Source organism: Prionailurus bengalensis, chromosome D4, assembly GCF_016509475.1.
Source record: "Prionailurus bengalensis isolate Pbe53 chromosome D4, Fcat_Pben_1.1_paternal_pri, whole genome shotgun sequence".
In the NCBI taxonomy this organism is placed as follows: Eukaryota; Metazoa; Chordata; class Mammalia; order Carnivora; family Felidae; genus Prionailurus; species Prionailurus bengalensis.
Window position 1 is genome coordinate 27,230,164 of NC_057359.1, and position 13,989 is coordinate 27,244,152.

General features: G+C 47.8%; 1 long non-coding RNA gene across 1 annotated transcript; it reads left to right on the plus strand.

Annotated features, from left to right (window-relative positions):
• Nucleotides 1–623: 623 nt before the first annotated feature.
• Nucleotides 624–13,272, plus strand: LOC122474460. Its single transcript, XR_006294901.1, has 3 exons — nt 624–751; nt 8,151–8,502; nt 12,652–13,272. It is a non-coding gene; the product is annotated as an uncharacterized LOC122474460 (long non-coding RNA).
• Nucleotides 13,273–13,989: the final 717 nt, after the last annotated feature.

Below are 13,989 nucleotides of genomic sequence, written 5' to 3' on the forward strand. Positions count from 1 at the left end.
AGGTGCCCGGAGGGAGAGCTGGCACGGTCACCTCCAGACACCATTCTGGAGTGAGGCATTAGCAGCTTCCTCTCTGAACAAACAGGAAGCTTATTAAAAATGCCATTGTCCCTTCCCGCCTGTGTTGACAGGACTGTTAAATGACCAAGTCCAGGGAGCTCTGCCAAGTCCAGAGACCCAGGGAGCGTGCAGCTGTCGGTGCCACCTGTGTCCTTCTGCATCCAGCTAAGAGTTTCCTTTTCAGGGCACCCACGTTGTGGAGTGCCGGGTCCCGTGGCCTCAAGGCAAGGCCAAGGTATTGAAGGAGGAGAGAGGGAGGGAGGGGCCGTTCCGGGGGCGGGGGGGGGGGGGGAGACCCCGGGGGCCAGCACGCACCTCCTTCCGCTTCTCCCCGTGTCAGCAGCAATCAGGAACTCGTCGCTGTGCGTCACCTCCAGCCTCTGAAACGTTCTGGCTGGGAATCAGATCCAGTGTGGAACACCTGCCCTCCACTGCGGTACCACAAACACAATGCACCGCATGCCACTTGGCAGCAGGGAGAAAAGAGGCCTATTAACGTCCCTGACGTTATTAACAAGGGCAGTCCTGCGGTTGTTGGCGCGCGCGCGCTCTCTCACGCACACACGCACGCACACGCACGCGCAGACACACAGACGCACTTCCCCAGGCCCTTGGCTACTTCACTGTCAATCAAGTACTGAATAAAAGAGATAGCCCTCTCCTGGGGGGCCGTGGCCCTCTTGGATAGCAGGTGTGTAGGTACGGGTGCGTGTGGCAGGGGTGTGTGCACGGGTGTGGGTGTGGGCAAGGGGGAGTGGGGGGGGGGTAGGCGCTGGTGTCCGATGGCCATGGACGGACCCAGAGTCACCTGCGCAGGTGGGAGGTGTGGGGATTGCTGAGGCCGAGGGGACGCGTGTCCCCTGTGTAGCCCTCTCAGGCCAGCGTCGCCTGTGCCGGAGGGTAAAAGGAGGGGTGGCGGGGTGGAGCGGGTGCCAGACCTCGTGGGTGGCATGTTGGCTTGACCACGCTCCCCTGGCCGCAGGACGACGTCCACCCCTGGCACTGTCACCGTCGCCCCCTGGCCGTGTCCGCGCCACGCCTGGCGGGCTGGCTTGCCCCCGCTCCGCTGGTGGCGGGTGGCTCCCTGCCAAGCCCGCCTGCCCGCCCCCCCCCCCGGCCCCCTGCCGGCCTGGCGCCCCAGACAGTGGGGCTCTGTGAGTCGCTCTCCTGGGGGCAGCTGGATGTTTTTCTATAGAGGGGACTCGTCATTAGAGGACCCGGAGGCTGAGGGGTGGCACCTTGGGCTGTTTTCCTTTCTCTTTGGCCCCATTTACTGATGGTCTCGGAAGGAGCGCGGCGCGGGGCCGCAGTTCACTTGTCGCGGTGAAGGCAGCTTGACAGCTGCATAAATCACGCCGAGATACCACTAATAGGTTGCTGCCCGCGACTGTACCGGACCACCCAGGCGCAACGCGAGGCCCTCGGAGCCCAGCCGCACGCAGACAGTAATGCCGATCGCTTAACCCTTTGTCCCCCGCTCCCGCGCTGGGCGCGGCGCTCCCGACTCCCGTCCCCTCTCCCCACCACCCGCATCCCCACCCCAGACCGCGCCGGCGGGGCTGGTCTCGCACCTCCTTCCCCACCCCAATTATTCCGGTCTCTCCAGCTTTCCGCGGAGCTGGTGCTCCCAGCGGGTGATGAAAGGAAAAAGGCCTCGCCGCAGGGGCTTTGGCAGAGGTGGGATGGCATTGGCGGGGGCAGGGAGCGAAGGGCAGCGAGGTAGCCGCGGAGCAGGTAGGCAGAGCGCAGGGGCAGAGCGCACAGGATTCTGGCCCCTGCACCTGAAACTCGTACTTCTTGGCCACAGGCGTCGGGTCCGTGCTATCTAGTGACAGACATGCCAGGCCCCTGTCCTACGTGCAGGAGGGAAGAAGCCTGCAGTGAAGTTGCAAGGAGAGAAGCATGCCCCGTGTCGCAAGCGTTAACTACGCATGCTCACACTGTGCGAGGTGCCAGGGACACCAAAGAGAATGAGACAGTATCCCTGCTCTCTGGAGCTCATGGTCCTGGACAATCCGATGTGACAAGGCCTTCCTCGGCTGGCCCTCCCATGAGCATCTGTTCTCAGCTCCTGCAACTGTCCCCTTGCTGATTCTTTTGCAGCCTGGCTAGTCCCCATCTGCTTCAGCCCCTCAAGCTGTTCCCCCTGTGGGGCTTTTGCCTTATTTGCGGTTTCTGTTCTTAGGGGATCTAAGAAAGGGTGTGGCTCCCTCCACCCTTCAAGCAGATTGGGCAGATGCCCTATTCTCAGCGAAGCCTTTCCTAAACACTGAGTTAGCACCTAGCAGGTTAACTACCTGCACTCCCCACTCCTCTCCCCCCCACCCCCCGCCCCGCACCATTTTTTTTTTTTTTGAGCGCCAGAGGGGTCACAAGTGATAGAGGGAGAGAGAGAGAGAGAAGTGGAGCTCACCCAAGAGGGGTTCCTGCTCACCTGATTTGAAACTGGAACAAACCATGAGATCATGACCTGAGCGGAAGTCAGGTGCTTAACATGTTTAACGGACTGAGCCACCCAGGCACTCTCCCCTGCCTCACTTTTTAAATAGCACTTAATCACTTTCAAATACACCGTATAATTTCCTTCCTTCTTTCTTTTTAATTTTTTTTTTAATTGTGTGTCTTCCCCTACTAGTGTGATCATTTTTTGAGGATAAGAACTTTCATTTGTTTTGCTCACTGGGTGATAGATTTGCTATCCTGGGTGATTAGAATATTGCTTCGACATAGTAGATGTTCAATAACTATTCGTTGAGTGATTGAATGCTCTAACAGAGGACAGCACAATGAATCACAGAGACTTGGGGGAAACTGGGTGTATTAGCTTATAGGGGTTGGGGAAGGGATCAGTCTTCCTGTCAGAGAAGTTGGAAGTCATGAAGGAATCAAGAAGGCTCACTTCCCCTTTGTCACTGCTGAGCATCACATCATTGCCTCCAAGAAATATTCATTTTCCTGTAGGACAGTCAAGTATATCTGTGCTAGGCTGAGTAACGGTCCCCAAAGATGTCCATGCACGAATCCTTGGAACCTTGGTAAAGAGGACTTTGCAGGTGTGATTAAATCAAGGATCCCGAGATGGGGAGATTATTTTGGCTTATCTGGGTGGGCCCAATGCCATCCATCACAAGTGTTCTTATAAGAGGGAGACAAGATGATCAGAAAGAGAGAAAGAGATACAACCATGCAAGCTGAAGGTGGAGCCATGTTGGGCCAGAATCCAAGGAATGCAGGATGCTTCTAGAAACCAGAAAAGACAAGAAAATGGAATATCCCCTAGAACCTCCAAAAGGAATTCAGGTCCGCCGACACCTTGCTTGTAGTCCAGTCAGACTGGTTTTGGAGTTCTGACCCTCAGAACTTTCAGATAATAAATTTGTGCTATTTTAAGCCATGAGGTTTGTGGCAATTGGTTATACTGTCAATAGGAAACTAACAAATACCCCTTTTAAAAATTGTGAGCACTTGTTTCCCTCAGTCCTAACCTTGTTTTGAGCTTCTGCTCTGCTGACCTCACTCCTGGAGGTGAGCTCTACTCCTACATCTTCTTTTTTCTTGGCACGTGACCTTCTCAAAGCGGACCTCATCTGAGAGTTCTTCGTCCAATTCTTAAGTGATTTGCATGTTTTTTTTTCAAAAGGGAGTTTTCCTCATCTTTTTCTTATTGAAGTGAGTGTGCACAATCCACTTTTTTCCCTATGTATTTATTTGTAAGTGCTTCCGAACCTTCTTGAGGGACTCTCTCAGCAAATCCCAAAGGGCTGTGCTGGGGTTTCTGGCACGGGCTGGCCCTTCCATGTCTGAACTGTCTCTGCTGGGATCGATACTCGACTTTATTTCATTCCCCCCCCAAGACCTGAAGTCCGGTAATAGCACTTTGGTCTGTGTCCCTGCTGTACCAGTCTGTGCCACCATCAAATGAGGGGTGGGCCAGAGCAGGAGAATTCTGGTCATTTGTCTGAGCAGAGATATCTGATGACAGCTTCCTCTTGGCACTCCTCCTCCCTCTTTCTGTTGCTATCATCAGGTATCACTGGATGAAAGGGTCTTGGTTAAAGACATTACCCAAAGAATAGGGCAGAGAATTCTTTTCTTAAATGATCTCCTTCGGTTTTTCCATGAACACAATTAACTGGAGCATGTCTCCCGAATGGTCACTTATTTGCGCATTCAGCATGCTTTTGTCGAATACTTACCATGCACAATGCTCTCTGCATACCAAGAAGGAATAGGCAGAAACCACTCCAAGTTCCGTGCAGATGAAATTACTTCTACAGCGTTTACAGAACTGAATGTAACCATTAAGAAAATATCGGTAAAGGGGCGACTGAGTGGCTCAGTTGGTTGAGCATCTGACTTCAGCCCAGGTCATAATCTCATGGCTCATGGGCTAGATCCCTTCATCGAGCGCTGTGTTGACAGCTCGGGGCCTGGAGCCTGCTTCGGATTCTGCGTCTCCCTCTCTCTCTGCCCCTCCCCACCTCGTGCTCTCTCTCTCTCTCTCTCTCTCTCTCTCTCTCAAAAATAAATAAACATTAAAAAAAAGTTAAAACAAAAGAAAATATCAGTAGAGCTCAGGGAGTGAATTTGCTTTGTTCTTTGGAATAAGTTGGAGGTCAACCCCTTTTCTTTCTAGGCTTTATCTTCCAGAAGATGGGACTGCTGGTTGAGTGACAATCAGGATATTAAAAGAGCAAGAAATAGGGCACTAGCAGTAGAAATTGATGATGTTACTTAGAGGCTGAAAACCGGGGGCTGGAAATTTGTGTCTTTATCTTCGATCTGCGTTTGCAGGTATTGGTCACTTGAAATGTGGTTGGGACAACGGGAGGCTGGCTTTTTAATTCTATGTAAGTTTAAACTTAAAGAGTTAACTCGGTTATTGGGAAGCCCTTAAGTATGTTCAGAACAAGTTGGGTACGTGAATCTCCATTTTCAAATGCAAATTTTATGAAATCTAAATATAGATAAAGTATTTCTGGTAAAAGTGAGCATCTAAGTTGAGATGTGCCAGATTTTGAAGCCTCGGTTTAAGAAAAAATATAAAGTATTGCATTCATAATTTTAATTGCATGTTGAAATGATAGTATTTTGGAGATACTGGGCTTCAGTAAAATCTTTTTTCTTTAATGTTTAGAGAGAGAGAGAGACAGAGCATGAGCGGGGAAGGGGCAGAGAGAGAGGGAGACACAGAATCCGAAGCAGGCTCCAGGCTCCGAGCTGTCACCACAGAGTCCGACGCGGGGCTCGAACTCAAGAACTGTGAGATCATGCCCTGAGCCGAAGTCGGACACTCAACCGACTGAGCCACCCAGGTGCCCCTTCAGTAAAATCTTTTATTAACATTAATTTCACCTGCTTCTTTTTACTTTTGTTTGACATGATCATTGAAAGATCATTGTTATCCTTCCGAAAGACTTCTTAAGCAAGATTGGAAATATTTGATCGCTCTTCACGATAATGTCTCCCAGTTTTTAACAGAGTTAAGAGTATAATCATTTTTGAATCTTTAATTCAAACAGTAATATTTGAATCCTTGCTGCTGTTTCCCTATGGATTTTATGCTGTAGAGTAGATTAAAGAGAAAAGATACATGTTAGCCATACACACTCACAGAATGTGAAACAAAGCATGGTAGAAAGCCAGTAATCAAGAGTAAAACTGCCAAGGCAGGCAAGCGAACGGTCACAGAAGCACCCGGACGAATGCTCGGCTCCTTACTGGCTTTGAACTGAGTGTCTCTTCCACCAGCATCCAGTTGATACATGCAGTAAGCTCGTCTCCTACCCCTTCACATGCTTCTTCCTTTACCCTCAGCTTACTTGGGAACTTTAACCACCCCCTTTGCTCCTCCATTTTCTCAGAAAAGATGTCCTTTCTCATTTATGATTTATATTTATTTATATGTGTTCTTGGGACTTTTCTGCCTAAACACAGCAACAACAACTCAGGTGTTATTGTAGTTGCCTTTATCATAAGAATGCTGTGTCTCTCCAGTCTGCTACAGACACACACACACACACACACACACACACACACACACACACACGTGTGTGTGTGTGTGTGTGTGTGCAAGTGCACGGGGCCCTGTGGTAGTATGGTGCAATCTTCATATTTATCATGGTGTTCTCACAAAAGCTACACATGATCCCTGTGCTGGCTTTAGCCTCCGATGCCTTCAGAGCGTATACACATATTAAAAGAATAAATTAATGAGCATGAGAGACTCCATTATTTGGAGTCTGTTCCTCCCTCCTCGCTTCCTCCCTTCCTCCCTTCCTCCCTCCCTTCCTTCTTTCCTTCCTTCCTTCCTTCCTTCCTTCCTTCCTTCCTCCTTCCCTCTTCCTTCCTTCCTTCCTCCCTCCCTTCCGCCCTTCCTTCCTTCCTCCTTCCCTTCTTCCCTCTTCCTTCCTCCCTTTTTCTTTCTTTCTTTTCTTTCGTTTCTTTCTTTCCTTCTTTCTAACAATATATATATCCCAAATATTGCAGCATGAGATACACTTACACTAAAAAATGATTAGTTATTTATCTAAAATTCAAATTAACTGACCAACATATAGCTTATCTGGCAACCCTATATGTTCAGGATCTGTTGAGCTGGAGAATTGCAAGGTTTGCCAGATTTAGCAAGTAAAAGTAGGACATCCAAATGTGATATTTTGGCCACACTCATACTGAAAAATTATTTGTTGCTTATTTGACATTCACATTTAACTAGACGTCCTGAATTTTCTATGGCAACCCTAATTCTCGAAGAAGTGGTTTCCTCTGTAGGAGAGTGGACTACCCGTGGAGGTATCAGGGGTGGGAATTAATGTTCTTGTCTAAAGTTCTGGTAATGTATCGTCTTAGAAAAGACCAGAAGCCCGAGGACGTCCTGGAGTAGGATGGTTTCTGTTCGAAGCTCTGGTAAGGGGTTCAGGCTGGCTGCCCGATTCATGGAGGGCGTGGGACTTGCACAGCTTCGGTGCAGTGTTACTATTTAAATCTAATTCGGGTCGACGTTTATGCTTTTGGAATAAAGCCATCCTCTTCCACCTGCTCAACCCCGCCTTGCATTCTGGTGTTGACTTATTAAGTAGAGCCCAAACCATTTCATCGTGAAGGAAGATCTGTAGCTCAGAGTGTCTGAGCCAAACAGGAATTGAAACAAGAGTGGGGAAGAGAGGGAGGAAACAGTTTATGTCTGTGACATCTTTTTTCCAATTGTTAATCATTTCGGGCCATTAACAGTAAGACAGAGAAAAGTAAAAAGACAGAGGAGGGGACAGACCTGGGCTGTACGCGGCCTTTAGCCATTCACTTTCGGGCTTACTTTCCTATATTTAAACTTTGTTTACCCTCCCCCACCCGACTCACTAGCAAAAATACTTTTAAAAGAACCTTAACAGGCGGAGGCTCAAGGATCTTGTTTTCTTTTAATTCTTTTTGATTTATGTTCCTTTGTCTCCAAAGCTCCTGTAATCTCCCACCTCTTCACATCCAGTTCCCTGCTGACAGCCCTGAGGCAGCCAGCCACTCCCCACCCCCTCGGCTTTGAGATAAACCATCCCGGGCTGGATCATTAACTACACAAACTTTCTCTCCTGAGCCTTCTCTTAAATGTTGGGAACTCGAGAATGCCTTCCTTGGAAATGAAGGAAAGCAAACATCCCAGGTTGTGTCCTCAGAAGCCTGTAACCAGAGCTTTTTATTAACTCTGGTGGGAGTTGGGCTTTGATCTGAACTGGTCCGGGAACTCCTTTATTGCAGCTGACATTTATTGAGCGGCTACTATGTGCCACTGGCCGGGGTGGCAGGGGAAGCGAGGACAAATATGATGGGGTCAGGCCTACAGGAGCTTGCTTGTAAAATAGTTGGGGGCAATTATACTGGCCCTCCAAGACCCTTCGGTTCACTGGGTCAGAAACCCTGCTGAACACCGCCAAGCAGCCTAACTCTCTAGCACGGCACATTAAAAAAAAAAAAAAAATACATTTAAACACTTACTTTTGTGATGACTAGTGCCTTGCTCCCTCACTGGCTTCTCAGCATTGTGAGCTCCCAGAGGGGAGGGGCTGTATGTGTTTTGATTTCTGTTATGCTTTCAGCCTCCAGGAAATATCAGCCAAATGAAGGAAGGAGGGAATGCACCACAAGACCAGACAATTGTGCCCATTCGTTGCAAGGGAAGAGCGATGTGAGCAGGGAAGGCAGCCGCTCATTCGGGAAAGGCTTTGCCTTCGATGATGATGTGGTGAAGGAGGGAGTGTGATAAGGGACCAGCCTGCGGAGGGCTGATGCTAGAAGTGGACCCCGGGTATCCTGATGGCAGAGACTATAGAGCTCTGGTCTCCACACCGTCTGAAGGCTTTTGTTCCAAGTCGCGTCTAGTGCTCTGCGACTCTAACGTCTTTCTTCTTCACTGATGTGTAGTTAGTTTCCTGCTAACCTGAATAAAAGGTGACCCCTTTCTTTCTGGCCGTTGTATCTCTCAGCTCTGTTCACTCCACCGTGGTAGAGAGAAGCTCTCAGTAGACCCACTAAGCGCTTCATGCATACTCTTGAGGCATTTATTTTCCATGAATTGTAAAGTGCCTGGTGCAGAGTAAATGCTATGTAGTTGTTTGCTACGGTTCTTATTAAGTAATAAAAGGGGAAGGGAGGCATGGATTTTTCAACCTTCCGTAATGGGGCAGACACTCAGCTTCGTGATTCATTTTTTTTTTATTAAAAGAAATTGTTTTTAAATGTCTATTTATTTTTGACAGGGAGAGAGACAGAACATGAGCGGGGGAGGGTCAGAGAGAGGGGGAGACACAGAATCCGAAGCAGGCTCCAGGCTCCAAGCTGTCATCCCAGAGCCCGACACGGGGCTCAAACCCACAGACTGTGAGATCATGAGCTGAGCCGAAGTCGGACGCTCAACCGACTGAGCCACCCAGGCGCCCCTCAGCCTGGTGATTTAAATGCATTTTATTTTATGATCCTCAAAATAACACCACATGGTTGGTATTTTAAATCTCACTTTAGGCCTAGGGAAACTGAGGCTCTGATAGGCTAAGTGAATTGTCTTATGCCACATGGGTTGGTCTGTGATCTGGGCGCTATCATGCTTCAAAGCCTGGGCTCAGTCAATTAGTACCATTTGGTACCCACTGAGTGAGATCCTCCCCACTCTGCTTTTGGCTCCGTCACTCATGGACCATATCTGGTCGGTTTCTCCTACTTTGGATACTTGCTCAGGCCACCGAGGCTTTGCCTGTGCTGTTCTCTAGGCCTGGAAAGCCCTCTGTTCACTTCTTTAGCTACTTAGCCTCCACGTGTCTTCTGGTTTTAGCTCAAGCATCATCTCCTCTGGGAATCCTTCCAAGACCATCCCCCTGCCCCTTTTTCAATCTGAGGGAGGTTTCCCTCCACGGTGCTGTTTGAGGCTCCTGTCCTCCACCCTCTGTAAACACTGTGAGCCCCTCTATGTAATTACTAATGGTCTCTTTTACTAGGCTGTAAGCTCTTTTTGTCCATTTCCCAATCGTAAGTATGGTCCTGGGGCATAGCAGTACTTAATACATACATGCCGGTTAGATGGGATTGGCGTGGCTGGGGAGATATGTCTGGAAAGAGATACCTGTTGGAAAGGGGTAGGGTCTGGAGATGCTGAATGTACTGAGGACTCACACTTCAGGTAGTTGCAACAGGAACACACGGGAGACCTTGGAACGGGAGGTGATGAGAGGAACGTGGGGATTTCAGTCCAGCCGCGTGGATTGGAAGGAGGGGAGAGGAGGCATCAGGACAGTAAGGAGATTTCTCAAATAAGAATAGACTTCAGGTGATGAGGTTGGCCATAGGAAGGGACAAGGAGATTCGAGACGGGGACGGGATAAAGAGAAAATCGATAAGGGTCGAGAGAAGACTCAAACTGTTCCCTTGCTTTCGATCAAGCTGGATGTTAGAATGCACGAGTCAAGGCAAGACGGGAAATAAAAGTTGAAGACCAGGCCCAGGGCCACTGGGTTCTCCAGGTTCTCCTCCTTCTATGAGGCAGGTAGGAGCCAGAACCAGGCCAGCTGCTAGAGGTCTGAGGCTTTGGGGCAAACCCACCTTTTGTGTTCAGGTCTGAGCCTTAGAAACGTGACCCAGACACCAGCCTCAGAAAGACCTTTAAAATAAAGGGCTTTGGGGTGTGGCGCCTGGGTGGCTCAGTCCCTTGAGCGTCCGACTTTTGATATTGGCTCAGGTCATGATTCCAGGGTTGCGGGATTGAGCCCCGCCTTGCGCTCTGCACTGAGTGTGGAACCTGCTTAATATTCTCTCTCCCTCTCCCTCTGCTTCTCTCTCTCTCTCTCTCTCTCACTTGTGTGTGTGCTCTCTTTCTAAAAATAAATGAATAAATAAATAAATAAAGGGAGATTTTTTTTTTCCTTTAGGTAAGAAGCCTTTACTTTTTTCCTTCTAGGATATGAACTAGTCACAGAGTTTCACGGGGCTTATCCAGCCACCTGGGAGAAATGTTTGGGCCACATGGGTTACAGCTAAATATACAGTGGTGGTAGCTGAGGGCTTGGATTCTGCCTGCTGAAAGAAACAACATGTAGTTGTTAAATGATATGTGGTAACTTTCAAAAAGAATTCGCATGGCGCCCCAGGGTGGCTCGGTCGCGCAAGCAGCTGACTCTTCATTTTGGCTCATGTCACGATCTCGTGGTTCATGAGTTCAAGCACTGCATCAGGCTCTGCAGTGACACTGTGGAACCTGCTTGGGGTTCTGTCTCTCAGTCTCTCTCTCTCCCCCTTTTGTGCTTGTGTGAGCACACGTGCTCTCTCTCCCTCGCTCTCTTTCTCTCAACATAAATCAATAATAAAAGAGAATTAGCATTAATATTTTTTTTGCTGTCCAAATTAATATGCATTCATTGCAGAAAATTTGAAAATGGGACCCACCATGAAGAAGATGAAATCACCAGTAATCCAAAGGCCCAGCGATGATCGTAACCAATGTTGATGGGTCGGGGTGCAAACTTCACCCACTTGGGGGCTATTCTCATAGGCAGTCATTGCGCAACCTTCAAACTGTTGATGTGATTCAGGGAGAAGTTCTGGGAAGGATGCATTATGAAGGCAAAAGGAAAATTCTACTATGGGTGGAATGGAATAACATTTGTTGACAAGATGGATGCTGGGTTTTTGGTGATCGCTATCACGCAACAAAGGTTTGGTAAGTCTTCAGTGTTTTTTCCCTGGTGTGACAGGATTTTTCCATGTTGGCGACTGAGCGTATTAAAAACAAGGACTTTATTTTAACTTCACCCTTAACGGACAGACATTCCTCTTGCTCAAAACACTTCCATGTACTCTTCCAAGGTGTTGTAAGAACGCTACCTTGTTGTAAAAAGCCACTGTTAGTCTCACCAATCTGTGTATCAGTTATCTGTTGCTGTGTAACAAGTTAGCCCCGAACTTGGAGGCTTAAAACAACATTTACCATCTCACATTTTCTGTGGGGCACGGATCTGGGAGCAGCTTGTCCCAGTCATTCTGGTTCAGGGTCCCTTGTGAGGTTGTAGTCAAACTACTGGCCAGGGAAGATCTTCTCTTCAAGGGAGAAGTATCAAGGAATCTGTGTACATGGTTAAAACCATCATGATTTATACAGCTATACTGCTGACTTCTCCTCTGACTTCTTCGCTATAATGTAATATGTAAATTATGTAATACATATAATGTTTATGTAATATTTTGTGAACACATATATTAACACAATATATAAATTAACATATACATATAATATACAGTATTCTATATAATATAAAGAATTATATATTAATGTATAATAATATCATACGTAAATCTAAAATAATATGTGAATACATTTCCCAGGGGAGAAAATCAAAATATAGGTGACCAGACTCCCCTTTGATCCCTCTCCTGACATAATTCTCATCAGCTCAGAAACTCTGAGCTAAACAGTACTCTGAGGCCTCTGTATCCCTTTCTAGATGTTTCCCTATGCACTTGTACTTTCTATGCAGAAAATATTCTGTGCTTTGTGTCATATAGCCTGGGTATTCTCTACCTTGTCTTTTCCACTTAACAATACACTTTGAATCCACCTTTTTTCTTTAAACTAGTTACAAACTATTCCAAAGTAGAGATGGGTCACAATCCACGCAGCCATTCCTCCAGTGCTGAACACACATGTTGTTTCACACGATAGATGACAAGCCCTGTATATGTCTCTTCAGGCACATGTGCTAGACATTCCCAAAGATGGGTACCAAAAAGTAGAATTACTAGGTCAAGTTTTTTTATTTTTTGAAAGAGAGTGTAAGTGGGGAAGGGGCAGAGAGAGAAGGGGACGGAGGATCTGAAGCGGGCTCTGTGCTGACAGGCTGACAAGCGAGCCCAACGTGGGGCTCGAACTCATGGACTGTGAGATCATGACCTGAGCTGGAGTTGGATGCTCAACTGACTTAGCCATCCTGGTGCCCCTAGGTCAACTTTTATCATTAATGCCACAAAATGACTAGAAGGAAATTGAAAGGCAGATTTGGTTCCATTCAACTTTTTATTTTCCAGAAAATGTCACCTTTTCCTTTCATCTTTCCTCAGCTTCTCCCGGCTAGCTGGTTAGCTGCACGGTCCCGAGACCACCAGGAGACATGCAGAGATGGCAGATGCCATGCTTCATGGGAAGAGAAGATGGACTGTGGTGACAGACCATATAGCTGTCCCCTCTTCTTGTGCCATCCTTTCCTGTGTCCCTGCCTTTGTGTAATCCCGCCCCCCTCAGCATAACTAATAAAATATGGCAAACACGGTGGGATGCCACTCTGTGATTATTTAAGCAAGACTCCCACCTTGCTAGTGGATTTACCCATAGTCTCTCTCCCCTTGTTGGCCAAGGGAACTGATGGATCCTAGAGTTGAAAGGAATCAAACACTATCTGCAACCAGGTACGTGAGGAAGCAGATACTTTCCTGGGTTAGCCTCTGATGAGAACCCAGCTCTGGCCAACATACTGGCCACAGCCTTGGGAGACTCTGGGCAGAAGACCCGGCTAAGCAGTGCTTGGACTCCTGGCCCACAGAAAATATGGGACCATAAGTGTCTGTTCTGTTCAGTCACTGAGTTTGTGGTAATTTGTACGAATAGATAACTAATACACATGGTTCTACTGAGATTTTCTTTAAAAAAAAAAAAGTACCTTTAATAAATACCTTTCTACTGTTGATCTTGCCTCTTTATTTATTTTTAACGTTTTATTTATGTTTTTTTTGGGAGAGAGAGAGAGAGAGAGAGAGAGCGAGCATGAGCTGGGGACGGGCAGAGAGGGAGTGGGAGACACAGAATCCGAAGGAGGCTCCAGGCTCTTAGCTGTCAGCACAGAGCCTGACGCAGGGCTCGAACCCATGGACCGCGAGGTTATGACCTGAACTGAAGTCGGATGCTTAACTGACTGCGCCACCCAGGTGCCCCTGACCTTGCCTCTTTAAATCACACATTTTATTTTTTTTAATTTTTTAATTTTTTTTTCAACGTTTATTTTTTGGGACAGAGAGAGACAGAGCATGAACGGGGGAGGGGCAGAGAGAGAGGGAGACACAGAATCCGAAACAGGCTCCAGGCTCTGAGCCATCAGCCCAGAGCCCGACGCGGGGCTCGAACTCACAGACCGCGAGATCGTGACCTGGCTGAAGTCGGACGCTTAACCGACTGCGCCACCCAGGCGCCCCTCACACATTTTATTTAAATGGTTAGTAGTTGCACCAATCAGCTATTGCTGTATGAAAAATACCACAAACTTCACTGTTCTCTTGCTCATGTATCTGTAGATGAGCTAGGAAGCCAGGATTGATTAATCTTGGCTGGGCCCCAAGCTCCCTGTTGGTTACAGGTCTGCTCCATGAATTTCTCCTGCTCCTTGGATCAGTGGGTAACTGAGGCTT